Source organism: Brassica oleracea, chromosome C8 (assembly GCF_000695525.1).
Source record: "Brassica oleracea var. oleracea cultivar TO1000 chromosome C8, BOL, whole genome shotgun sequence".
NCBI lineage: Eukaryota > Viridiplantae > Streptophyta > Magnoliopsida > Brassicales > Brassicaceae > Brassica > Brassica oleracea.
This window is the reverse complement of record NC_027755.1, coordinates 14,042,123-14,054,556: the sequence shown is the minus strand read 5'-3', so window position 1 is coordinate 14,054,556 and position 12,434 is coordinate 14,042,123.

Genomic DNA, 12,434 nt, shown 5'->3' with positions numbered 1-12,434 from the left:
GAAGCCGGATCTGTTAAATGTGACTTCTGCTCGGGTTAGCATTGGTTGCAGCTAGAGTCCTCCAAATGCCAGACGCAGTTGCAGATCCGGACAGAATCGGTTGAATGGTTGAATGGTCATGGATATTTCACTGAGTAGACCATTGTAAATCAGTTTATCCTGGCGCTTCCATAGTGTGTAGGCTGGATTGTGCGTGGCGACACCATTGTTGGTAACTGTTGCGGGTGGTGGGAGAGTGGTTCCATCAAGGTAACCGGCCAAGTCGTAGCCATCTAACAAGGTGTGCACCTGCAAGCTCCACATTAGGTAGTTTCTGGTGGTGAGTTTCGTCACGTTGGATATTGTTGACGTTGAGAAGAAACTGGTTGTTGTTGACGATTTCAACAGTGTTGGTGGCCATTGATAACAAGATTTAGAGCTTAAAGATGGCGGCTAAGAAGAAAATAAAAAATTAGGTATCATAGACCTCTCTGATACCATACAGAAGTGGTGTCTTATTATTATGGAAAATGTATGTACAAGTATATATACAGAGACCGTAGGTAGTGCTAGGTCTAGACATTAACTATACATTCCATAAGTGTAATATACGAAAGATATTCTAGACCTATGATCGTGATACTATTGTATCGTTGACAATAGGTTGCTACTGTAATCTCTTTTCCATGAATGACAGAAGAATAGAGAAGTGTTACATGGAAATTGTTGGGTCTCGGACATCGCGATTGAAGATCTGTAGCCACTAGCCAAAGATCGAGAAGAAGGCAAACTCCTTAATTTATAAGAGGGCTATTAAAACTTCTTATTGCTTAAGAAGGAAAAAGATGCAGACATACCCAGAAGATGTATGATCGGAGCAGAGCTGAAATATTTCATAAAGTGCAACATGAATTACAGTACAGAGAAAGCATGTGACGTGGGTTCGGGTGGAGTGCTCTTTAAGACGTGAACATTAAAGAAACATTTGCTGTGGAGACAGTTTAAGAGAAGTATTAGATAAAAAACAATCAACCTTAAGGGAGATTGACTTATTCGCTGAAGAACCGAAATGAAAATTTTTAGTTTGTAGATCTTTAGATCTAGGGTTTCCTCCAAAGTATAAAGAGGGTGTTGGCATCGAATGTGCTGGTTTACACACTAGGAGATCTTTTAGAAAAAAAGATTTTGTAAGTCCGGACTAGAAGAAGCAAAGCATAAGGGATTAAAAGGCATGAATGATTCAAGAGACTTAGTATAAGTCTTGGAATATGAGTGACTAGTTCAACAAGTTAAGATTTGTCTTGAACTTGTTGAAGAATTGCATTTAGAATAAATTTATATGTGCTTTTAAAAAGATTAATTTAGTCTCATTTCTTGTAAATAATTATCTATGTGTGTGATTCTAGCTCATGTAGCAGATAACTCTCAAATTTACACACCATTAAAGAGAACTAGAAGAAGACTTGAAAACTTTAGAGAATCTAAGTAAAATCAAATGATTTATGAGGAACATAGAGAATCTAATTAGAAAAAAATAGGTGACATAGAATCAACTAGAAATGAGAAAAATGGTAAAATGTGATCCTAAGTAAGAAAACACAATTCAGCATTTTGTAATAAGCATAGCTAAATAAGTGTAATTCTATAAAAAGAGCAAACAATAGAACCATAATTTTTTTTTGTCATCAACTTAAACGACTCATGAAGACTCTGCAAACCAAACTGGTAGCTTTACGTCCATATAAACGGCAAAAGACGGTTGCTTCCTTGCACTTCGTGCGAGACTGTCCGCCTTGGTATTCTGCGTTCTTGATACATAGATGAGCTCGAAATGGTTAAAAATGCTTTTGAGGATCTTGATATCTTCTAGATAGCTTGCGAAGGCTGACCAATCCATCTGGTTCTGGAAACATCTTCGCCAACTGAGAACAATCCGTCGCAAAAGTTATATGAAACCATATATTTTTGTTATATAAAAAACTATTTTTCATAAAAAAAAGGGATTTGTTTTTGTAAAAAAATTATTCCATTTCAAAAAATTTAAGCATGGCATATGTGAAATAATACACACAGAACCATACCAACGAAATCACTTGACTAAATAATCATTTTGAATAAAATGTAAATCAAATGTAATCAAAGGATATATTAAAAAGGTAAAATGGAAAAAAAACTCTGTTGTGATTAAATAAAAATATGCATTATAATATTATATTAAGTATACATGATAACCAAACCATGTTTTGATATGATTATGTATTTAAATACAGTTTGTTTTAATTAATGGTTATTGATCCATCATCCATGTTCCCCCAGAATTGACTTGTTCCCCGTGTCGTCTGCTGTATCTCGCCAACTTCGATTATTATCGTATACAAACAGCTGGTGATATCCCTTCTAATGCGGTATCCTGATACCGTCTTCTCGTCGAATTTGGTCAATCACATTTATTTAATCCATGTGGAGCTCATGGGTTAGCACATGTAAGATTTGTTCCAATTCTATTAAATCCAAGTTCCACCAAGCGTATGTGAATATAATAAAGAAGAAAAAGTCTTGATTATCTATAAAATATGGACTTGGTAAATAAATGATGAAAATCACCTCTTGTCGAAAATGTGGAAGTTACCTTAATTCCGTCTTCTGTTAATTTTTGTGTGTGTTAACAATCCACTCGATTGAATCTTGCAGCATCCCTAACCCTAGCAGCCGCCTGAGAGAGAAAAAAAAAAGATTTCCGATTGGCCCTCTCCGGCATCCGGTGAGCCTCGTCGGTGCCGTGAGAGGGTAGTTACTGTCTTATAGTAGGTTCTTCTGTTCGATCTGAGGTGTTTCGGCGGTTATGAGATGGTGAGTGATGGTTTGTTTCCGTCGAAGACCCAGTGATGCGTTTGTTGGTTTGAACAGATCCGGATCTTCTTTCTGGTGCGCGGTGCAGTACTAAGCCGGCTCTGATCTAGGGTGTTAATTCTTCCATCGGATTTGTTGAAGCTTTGCTCAGGCATGTCTCTTTGGATCCTCGTTGTCGTCAATCAACCTCGCTCCTGTTCCATTTGCTTCAATGGTTGAAGCGGTTCTATGCGGCGCTTTATTCCTCCTTTTGAATGAGTCCGGTTTGGGTAAGGGGTTCTCTTCGATCCCATGGGTTTAGCTACTCTGCTTTGATTTTTCTCAAGCTACAGGTTAGTTCAGTATTGTGTGGTTCTTTTTTGAACTGTCTTGTTTCTAGCTTCTGGCTTCTTTAAATCTCTTGGATGATGGCTTCTCTTCGATCAACTACAAGGGTGGAATTGGTTTGGCTTCAGCTCTGTATGATTTACCTAGTGAAGGTGTTGTGCTCCTGGGGGAGCGACGGTTTTGTCATTATTTCCGGATCCTTATGGAGCAACGGTTTGTGTCGATTTGCTTCTACCGCAATTTTTTCGGAGCAGATACGGATCTCCAGCTGGTTTCTTCTCAGGCTGCTACTGTGGATATTAGAAGAACCAAGCTGTTTGAAAAGTTCGTTTATGCTTTAATAGTTTGTCCCCTAATCTTGGATCTTTGATGGCAAACATGCTACATAAAGCTTCCTTCTTTCATGCCGGAGAAAGGAGCTAAGCTCATCTGATGATTAGAGTTTAGAGCATATATCTCTCGATAAAAATGGTGTTGCTACGAGCATTGCTATCAGCGTTACGCGGGTTCATCGCTACCAATCTTATCTTGCGACTTGGGTCCCCACTGGCTACTAATCCACTATCCGAACAGAGGCTGTCAATGGAGTCTCCATGACTGGTTGACGAGCCTCTAGCATGTTTCCTTTGTTCATGCTTTGTTTGGGCACCTACTGGTGTTCTTTATTTTCTGTTTTTTCTTCTTTTAATTTTGATAACATGTTCTTCTCAATCCTCTGTTAATGAGGTATGTGTTGTTAGGGAGGCAGTTTGTTCTTTCTAAACTTCACATTATAAAATACCAGTGTTAAAAAAAAAAAACTAAAAACATATGGGAACCCCATGGTAACAATGTTACGGGGAACACATTACACATCCATCCAATCCTGTCTGACTAATATGGAAGAAAAGAATGCATCACAGGGCTAGGCAATCAAGGTCTCAATCGGGTTTCGGTTCAAGTTCATTCAGATTTTGGGTTTTTGGATTTATGAATTTCAACTCCATTTGGATATTATAAAAATTTGGGTCGGATTTTGTTCGGGTTTAGTCGGGTTCGGTTTGGGTTTAGTTATACTTTCAAAATCCGGTTGAACCCAAAATAGTTTCGGTTTCAGATATTAATCGGATTATTGGTTCCAAAATATTGATTTGTACTTGATTAAAAGCTGTATCCGGGATCCGAAAGAGAGTACTCGGGTTTTCCTAATAACTAAAAAGTGTATCATGCCTGAATCTAACTGGAGTTCGCGGTGGTGGAGGAACTGGATCGGGAACTAAATATATTTCCAATCATTTCAAAATAGACTTGACTATAAAAAACGAAACTTTTCCTTGGAGTATATGTGACAACATTAGATATATCATGACAAAGCAAAGCCTTTACAAACGAAAATTATCAATAATGAAGCGTAAATGCAATTGTCAAGTACAAATTAATATAAACCTAAGAAACACTATTTAAACTTCAAAAAGGAACACCATTTTTTAAACTTCAGAAGTAAACTAATTCATAATTGAACTTCAAACTAAATCAAAACATAAAAATATCAATACTGACCAAATATCAAAAATATATATTAAACTAAGTATTTGAGTTAACTATTTTAGGTTATCAATAATATTTTTGTGTATTTTGGATACGTACTGAGATCGAGTTTGGTATTTCTTTTTTTGGAATTTTGAATTTTTCGGATTTTTTTCAGATATCCATTTGAGTTCGAGTTCGGGTAAAACCCATAACCCGAAATACCGTAAAACAAGATCCATTAGGTAATTGTACCGTGTTTGGATTGGTTCGGATTTCCGGATTCACTTTATTTTCCCAACTTCCTTAGCTAAGGAATATGTTCACTCATTGCATATCTTCTAATGAACTGAAAACCACGATGTAATAGATGAAAGGAAGCATGCTCTCTGGAGAATGCTGCCAATCCACCAGATTTTATATCATATTCACCAAGTCAGAGCAGATAATCTTGATTTATATGACTTAAACATGCATTTTATGTAGACATGTCATTGGCTAAAGAAGACCTTCCATCTCGACTTAAAGGGACGAGAGGCTTCTCTGACATCCCTGAAGGATCAATTAGGCAAGTAGGGATTTGGGGTAACAAGAGGAGGTTGGGCCAGCACCCTGCTATTTGTATTTGTTGGGTTCCTCCTCTTCTTTTTATATATTGACTATCCTCCATCTTTCTGCCTCAAAAGTAGCTAAGTGAAGAGTCTTGAGTGGGGATATCTCTTTTCCGATCCATTAAAAACTTTATCACTCATTTCCTTTGAAATGAACCAAATATTTCAAGGGAAGTGTCTCTATGTGGTCCCAAATGGGCCAGTGCTTTAATTCTACAAAACAAGAAATCCATATTTTAGTATATAGATGTACTCGGGAAGGAAACTGGAAGAGACAAATAGTCCAATAAACCCCAAATATATAAGGTCAGAGGCATTCAAATAGAAAATGATTTATAGATTCTTCTGGCACACCACTGTTAGGACATCTCCTATCGTTGCCAATATGCATATATGTAAGTTCTCCATCGCCGCAACACAACTTAACAGGGAATGCCACATGAAATTCATAATCTTTTATGGGACGTGGACTATCCACGTATGGCTTTAGGCATGTGATACTTGGTTCCAGAACTTGTACCAACCCATGCTAAAGGTTGGTCATCCAAAGAAGATCATAGCTATATTTAACGAAATTTCTTGCCAACTTAGTATGGTTCCAAGCGTATCCATTCATGTGCAAGTGACGTGTAAGTCTCAACCCAAGAAATAGAGATATATTGTAATGATCCGCTCTCATAGTATTTTTTAATTTTGAAGGAAACACTTGTAGTCGTGATGGTTGTGGTGGATAAGCTATATTTCACTAAGTTTCGGATTTCAGTGAGGATATGGAAAAAGTTCGGAACGGGCAGAGTGACGCTAAACCGATCATGAAACAATCATGCATAAGTAAGGAAAGAACCAATCATGAAACAATCACGCAAGATGTTTTGATTCTGTAAGGAGCGTATTTTTCAATGTATGTAAACACTTGTAGTCATGAAGGTTGTGGTGGATAAGCTATATTTCACTAAGTTTAGGATTTCAGTGAGGATATGGAACAAGTTTGGAACGGGCAGAGTGATGGTAAACCGATCATGAAACAATCATGCATAAGTAAGAAAAGAACAAGACCGCAAATCCAGTTAAACAATGTTTGACTATTGTGATCCAATTAAAGAATGTTTGACTATTGTGCAATGCAGGTTCTAAGTAAGGATAGTTTGATTAATGATCGCTACGGGATTATCGAAGGAAATATCAGGTTTGCGTGAGTCAGATAAGGAAAGTATTGTAGAGGTGAGTTAGGTTAATATATGGTTGGATTTGACCAACCAAATAAGGAAACTACATTAAATAGCTGGCTTGCTGAGCAAGTTAAAGAAGTGCTATAGAAAGGGACGATCAGCTCTTGGTCTTTCACACAATCTTAAAAACGAGCCTAGAGAAGAGACATAGCAGGAGCAAGTGTGCAGAGAGGAGTTTGAGAAGGAAGATCAATCAAGAAGGAGCAAAAGAGTTATCATTTATGGTTTTAATGTATTTTTAATTAATTTTATGTTTTTAAAATATTAATTATTTTATTTATCCCCTCGCGTAATTCAAATCTCTGTTCTAAAACTCTTCGCCTGGACTAATTACTCTTTCGTGTATCCGCTAGACGTTGGTCATCCAATTAGTTTCTTCCTCTGACTTTTTTCAAATATTTTACTATTTAAGTTATCATATTAGACTTTTCACTAAAATTAGTCCATAAAATCTAATCAAATATATTATCTAATCTACTAAGTCAGGGTCATATTTTTTTATCTGTCATTAGCAAGTCATAGTAGAACCACTTAAGTTTAGTTAATATAACATATTTGATTATTTACATTAATAATAAACCAACTATAAATTTCAATAAATTTTTTTTTAATTATAACAAATCTGTTGAAAAAGAATCTAACAAATTCTTACTTAAAATTCTAAATATTTTTATAAAATAACATATTAATTAATTTCGTAATGAGTAATATAATATTGTTATAAATCAATGTTAACAAAACATTTATTATAAAACAAGAAAATAAAAATTATATACTATTTTATATATATTTTATAATTATATTCTGTATTATATAAAAGAGAAATTCCCTACGATATCATTTTTTAACCATAAAAATGACCAAAATAAGTTTTATTAAAAGGTAAAAATATTTTTTACCCTAGGGTTAACTAATCTAGATTTAGGGTTTAGAGTTAAGGGGTGGGGTTTTGGGGATAGGGTTTCAAATATTTTAAAAAAATATAATAAATATTAAAATTTTCAAAATAAAAATGGACTACTTTGGTATTTTTTTTATCTCTATTTTTGTGACAAAATCTTAAAAACGCTATTTGAGAGAATTGTACTATATAAAAATAGAAGTGCTATGTGATTTAAATATGATAAAATTATATTAAATAGGCAAACTAACAAAAAAAAAATTAATTGTTTAAGTAGATTTTATATATGTCATATTAACAAATTATTTAAGTGGTCCTATTATATTCGTAAACCACTTAAATATTATATTCGTAAACTATATAATCTTTTTATAGAAAAAATAATTTTATTAACTTAGGATAAACTTTTATATCTACAACTATATATTATCTTCTTATTTATTTTGAAACTCTCAACAATATATTGTTTAAAGTTTATATACAAAAATATAACAGTATATCAATGACAAATCAAATTTTAATTAAACTTTTTTGAAAAACAAAATTATAATAAAATCTGTTGAGAAAAATTCAGAAATATTACCAAAAATACAAATATTTTTTAAAATAATGTATTAATGTAGTAACAAAAATAAATTCAAAATTCATTTAATCTTCCAAACTTAAAAATAGTAGTTTAATTTTTCAAAGTTTTCTTGACAAAATATAAAATTTTTAAAATAAATATTCAAACTCAAAATGATAATTTTTCAAATGTTACAGAAGATAAAATTCATAGATAATAAAGAATAACGTTTTGAAATGCACCTTGGAAAATTAAACTATATATATGTTGTAATAATTAAATCAATATAATATTTGAAATCTTAATTAAAATAAAAAGAAACCTTAATATCATAACATCCAAAAAATATCCATATCAATAAAATTTACTAAAATAATATGATATATGCTATTATGTATAAAATTTACTAAAAAAGGGCTATATTATTTAAACAAAACAATGTTTTTACTTATAAATTATCTTAAAAATATTTATTTTTATAATATAAATAAATAAATTTTAAAAATGTATAATTAAAGAAAAAATTATTTTGAAGGAGGTTATCTATTTTATTATTTCATATTGTTATTTTATTGTACCTAACTCGAAAATATATTACTAAGTAATAAAAATTAATAACAAAGTAAAATGTAAACCAAATCACTATATTAATAATACCGAATTAGAAATAAAAATAATAAAATTATAGAGTTACGTAATATATAATACTAAAATGAAAATTATATATTTAAAAAATTTCTCAAAAATATCAAATACATTTATAAAATAAAAAAAATATCCCATTCTTTTAACCTTTCCGGGGAGTCGATGACTATTCATAGCTATTACCTTGACACCAAAGAAGAGTTCGACCTTACTACCAAGCGTAATAGCTAAAGAGCTAAGAGTGCTAGTGTCATTCCGTCTATCCAAGCTTTTCTGGTTTACCCCAACATTTCCCACTTGTCCGACTGTTGCAGAGCAGTTTTTGGATAGTCTTTTAATCGACTGGAAAAACATATACGGATTCCCTCCACCCTTTTTGGAATCTCCTTCACTATTTTAGCAAAAATGGAATGAAATGATCTTATTTTGTTCTTCAGTTGAAAAGAGATGTCTTGAGCAAATCTTGTCTAACTTTGCTAACTCCCCTTCTCAACCCGTAGAAGGTAGAATACCAGTTAGTGATGTTCTTCTTGTTCCTACTACTTTCTTGTGGATCATCCTATGGTACTTTTCCTTTTTTTCCTAAGTAAAGCAATAGATAGTTTTGCTAGAGGTCTTTTGACTTTCGTTTGGGCCATGGCGGCCAGTGCTCCTAAGATCATAGAAGCAATGCTACAAGTTTGTGAAGAGGGCTGGACGAGTGGAATGAGGGAGAGCGGCACTTCCTTTTACGGGGCTTTCTTGGATTCGTTTTCCCAGTAATTCCATTTTCAGATTATCACGCCTTACGCACCCGTTCGCCACTTTGTTTACAATTCTTCCCACCTCTTGGGTGAGACAAGCTACTTTAAGCTAGGAGCGAAAGTCAATTATTCAATGAATAGGATTAAATTCTAGTAATACATTAAAATTGTGCAAATTAGTTAATTTTGGTCTAAGAATAAGTCCAAAAGTCTAAAAATCAATGTTATACAGTAATATTATATGAGAACTTTACATATTAAGGTACTTTATGGACTGAAGTTTGCACAATAGAGTACTTTTCACTTGAGGTGTACTTTACACCCATGTGATGATGTTTCTTTGACTCAAATACCCTTAGTGCTAACCATTTAAAAATGTTCTTCTTTATGGTGCAACTAAATATTTGGTGTTTTAGTTGTAATAAATGGTTGACTTGCGACCAGATTGGTGTTTACCTCGTTAGGGTCAGAGCTATTTGTGGTCAGGAATTTTGCGGTTGAAGACGTTTTGCATACCAGATAAGCTGCTAGTGTTTATGTGGTTAGGGTCAGAGTTTGAGTGGTTAGGTCTGCGTGAGGAGTAGGAAAGGGAGGATCATTGGGAGATTCTTCTTCACTCGGCTCGGCTCGCCCGAACTCCATAAACCGCCGTCTTCAACCTGCAACAGCTCCGCCGCATATTTGGTATAGATCTTGGCCAACAAACTCTAGAGACACCGCACATCTAGCCGGGGAGGGTGAAATCCAGCGAAAAAGCAAAGAAGAAAAAACGGAAAAAGGGGGAGAGAAACCCTTTAACGCCGGGAGATGCGCCGTAATCTTCTTCTTTGTTTCGCTAGAGAGGTTGAAGAGAATTTAGTATGGATATTTTGTCTAACTCAATCGTTTCTAGTTGATTTGAATTAAAAGGGTTTTTTAGTCAATTTATCAATAGAAAGTACCTCACAAGCTGAAAGTACGTGAAAATGTAAATAGACAACACAAAACTATGTCTATGTGTAAATTTTTCCATATTATATTTGTAAAATTAAATTAAATTTTAAAATATCAAAATAATCCAAAAAGTAGTTTCAATCTCCTATCTCCGATTTTGTGCGCCCAACCTCACCGACTAACGAGGTTTTGAGCCTGGATTCAAAATCTCGAACCCAGAGGTAATTAGCTTTAACCGACACTGCGGTACTATTTTTGCAATTAATGGTAATAAAGAAACTGGGGGTAAAGACAAAACCAATTTCAAATAATTGCAAAGAATTATAATTTTCACGGAAGTTGCATGTTCAGATTCGTTTGATATCAATAAATTGCAGGTCAGGACAATTCATTTTAAAACTAACGTCACAAAAAAAATACGTTGTCCAGTGTACTTATTAGTGGGGTTACTTATTCTTCTTCATTTTTTAATAGTATAACCCCTGTTCTTCTTCTTCATTTTTAATGGTATAACTCCGGTTCCAAAACTAGTTAGGCGCTACGCGTGCGACACATCCGGGCCTAACGATTTATTGAAAAAACGGAAAAAAAATCGTGGATTACGCGGAAAATTTTTTTATGTATTTTATACGTATAATACTCTATTTATACGTATAATACAAGATAATACATTTTATGTAACGAGTTTTCTAAAGCTCTAGAGATATAGTTTTTTCTAGTGGTTTTTGGGTTAGTTAAGTTTGCAAGTCACGTGTTCGAACAGCCAAAAACCTGTTTTATTTTTATTTTTAATGTTTTCTTTTAATGTGTGCTAAAATAGTAATTAAATCTTCTTCTTCCTTTATCCATCCTTCTTGTTTTCTGCATATTTCACCATAGCTAACATAATAAATCTATCACCAATCACTTAAATTCTGCTGTTATCTACTTGTTTGTTCAGTATATTTGTAGATCTCTCATCTCATATTCTATTTCAAGCATTAAAAACCAAATAAAAAAAAAATTTGATAAATCCGATTTTTCATCCGATTTTGACGAATTCGCCTCAGTGAGTTGCCGAGGAGCGAGTACTGGTCTGATTAAACGGTAACTCGGGCGAGTTTTAAAATAGGAAGTATAACTAAGATAAGACGTGCGCCGTACGCATGATGAATTTATATAAAAATTATTTAAAAAATGTTGTGTGGAAAAATGAAATTTGTATTTTTGATCGAATTAATATTTTTGGCTCTTATACAATATTTTTTTTATTTTTTTGTTAATTATATAATTTGTTTACCGATGATTATATAATTTAAGGTATCATTAGTGATATTCATCGTTTATATAGGATTAGCTTATAGGTTAACGTCGTCTATAATTACCATTAATTAATATGATTTGCATTTATTATAATTTTCCTTAAATTCCCAAAAAATATTATCAATTCTTACATTGGTGACACTGTTTTTGCATCTTAAATATAAAATTTTCATATTTTTTCTTCTCTTCTATCTCAAGGAAATTATATTGGATATTTATGCATAAGAGTATTAAATTATTTATTTTAATAAGGAAACTATCATTTATACGTAACTGTGGATATGCCCAGCGAAGATTTATTCTTGAGTTCATCCCCTAGGGTGAACCTCTAGGCCTACCAATAAAATTTTGTTATTTCATATTTGATATCTTTTAAAATATAAACAAAATATTGTAAGTTATATTATGTTTTTAAATAAAAATAAAAATAACAGTAGTTACAAAAAAAGAACTAAAAAAACAAATATTTTAACGTCGTCAGCAGAACACTAAATTGTAAACCATTGGGTAAACCCTAATCCCTTGGATAAATCATCAAATCTAAATCAAAAATACTAAACATTAAAACACTAAAACACTAAAGTTTTACCCAAGGGTTTAAGGTTACCCTAGGGCTTAGGGTTTAGGATTTAGAGAGTAGGGTTTAGTGTTTTCCTGACGACGTTAAAATATTTTTTCGAAAAATCTTTTTTTTTGTAACTACTATTATTTTTTATTTTTAAAACATAATATATTTTAACAATATTTTGTTTCCTTTTTTAGAAGATATCGAATACGAAATAATGAAATCCTATTGGGTAGCGAACCTAGAGGTTCATCCTACGGGGTGAAACCCAAGAATAA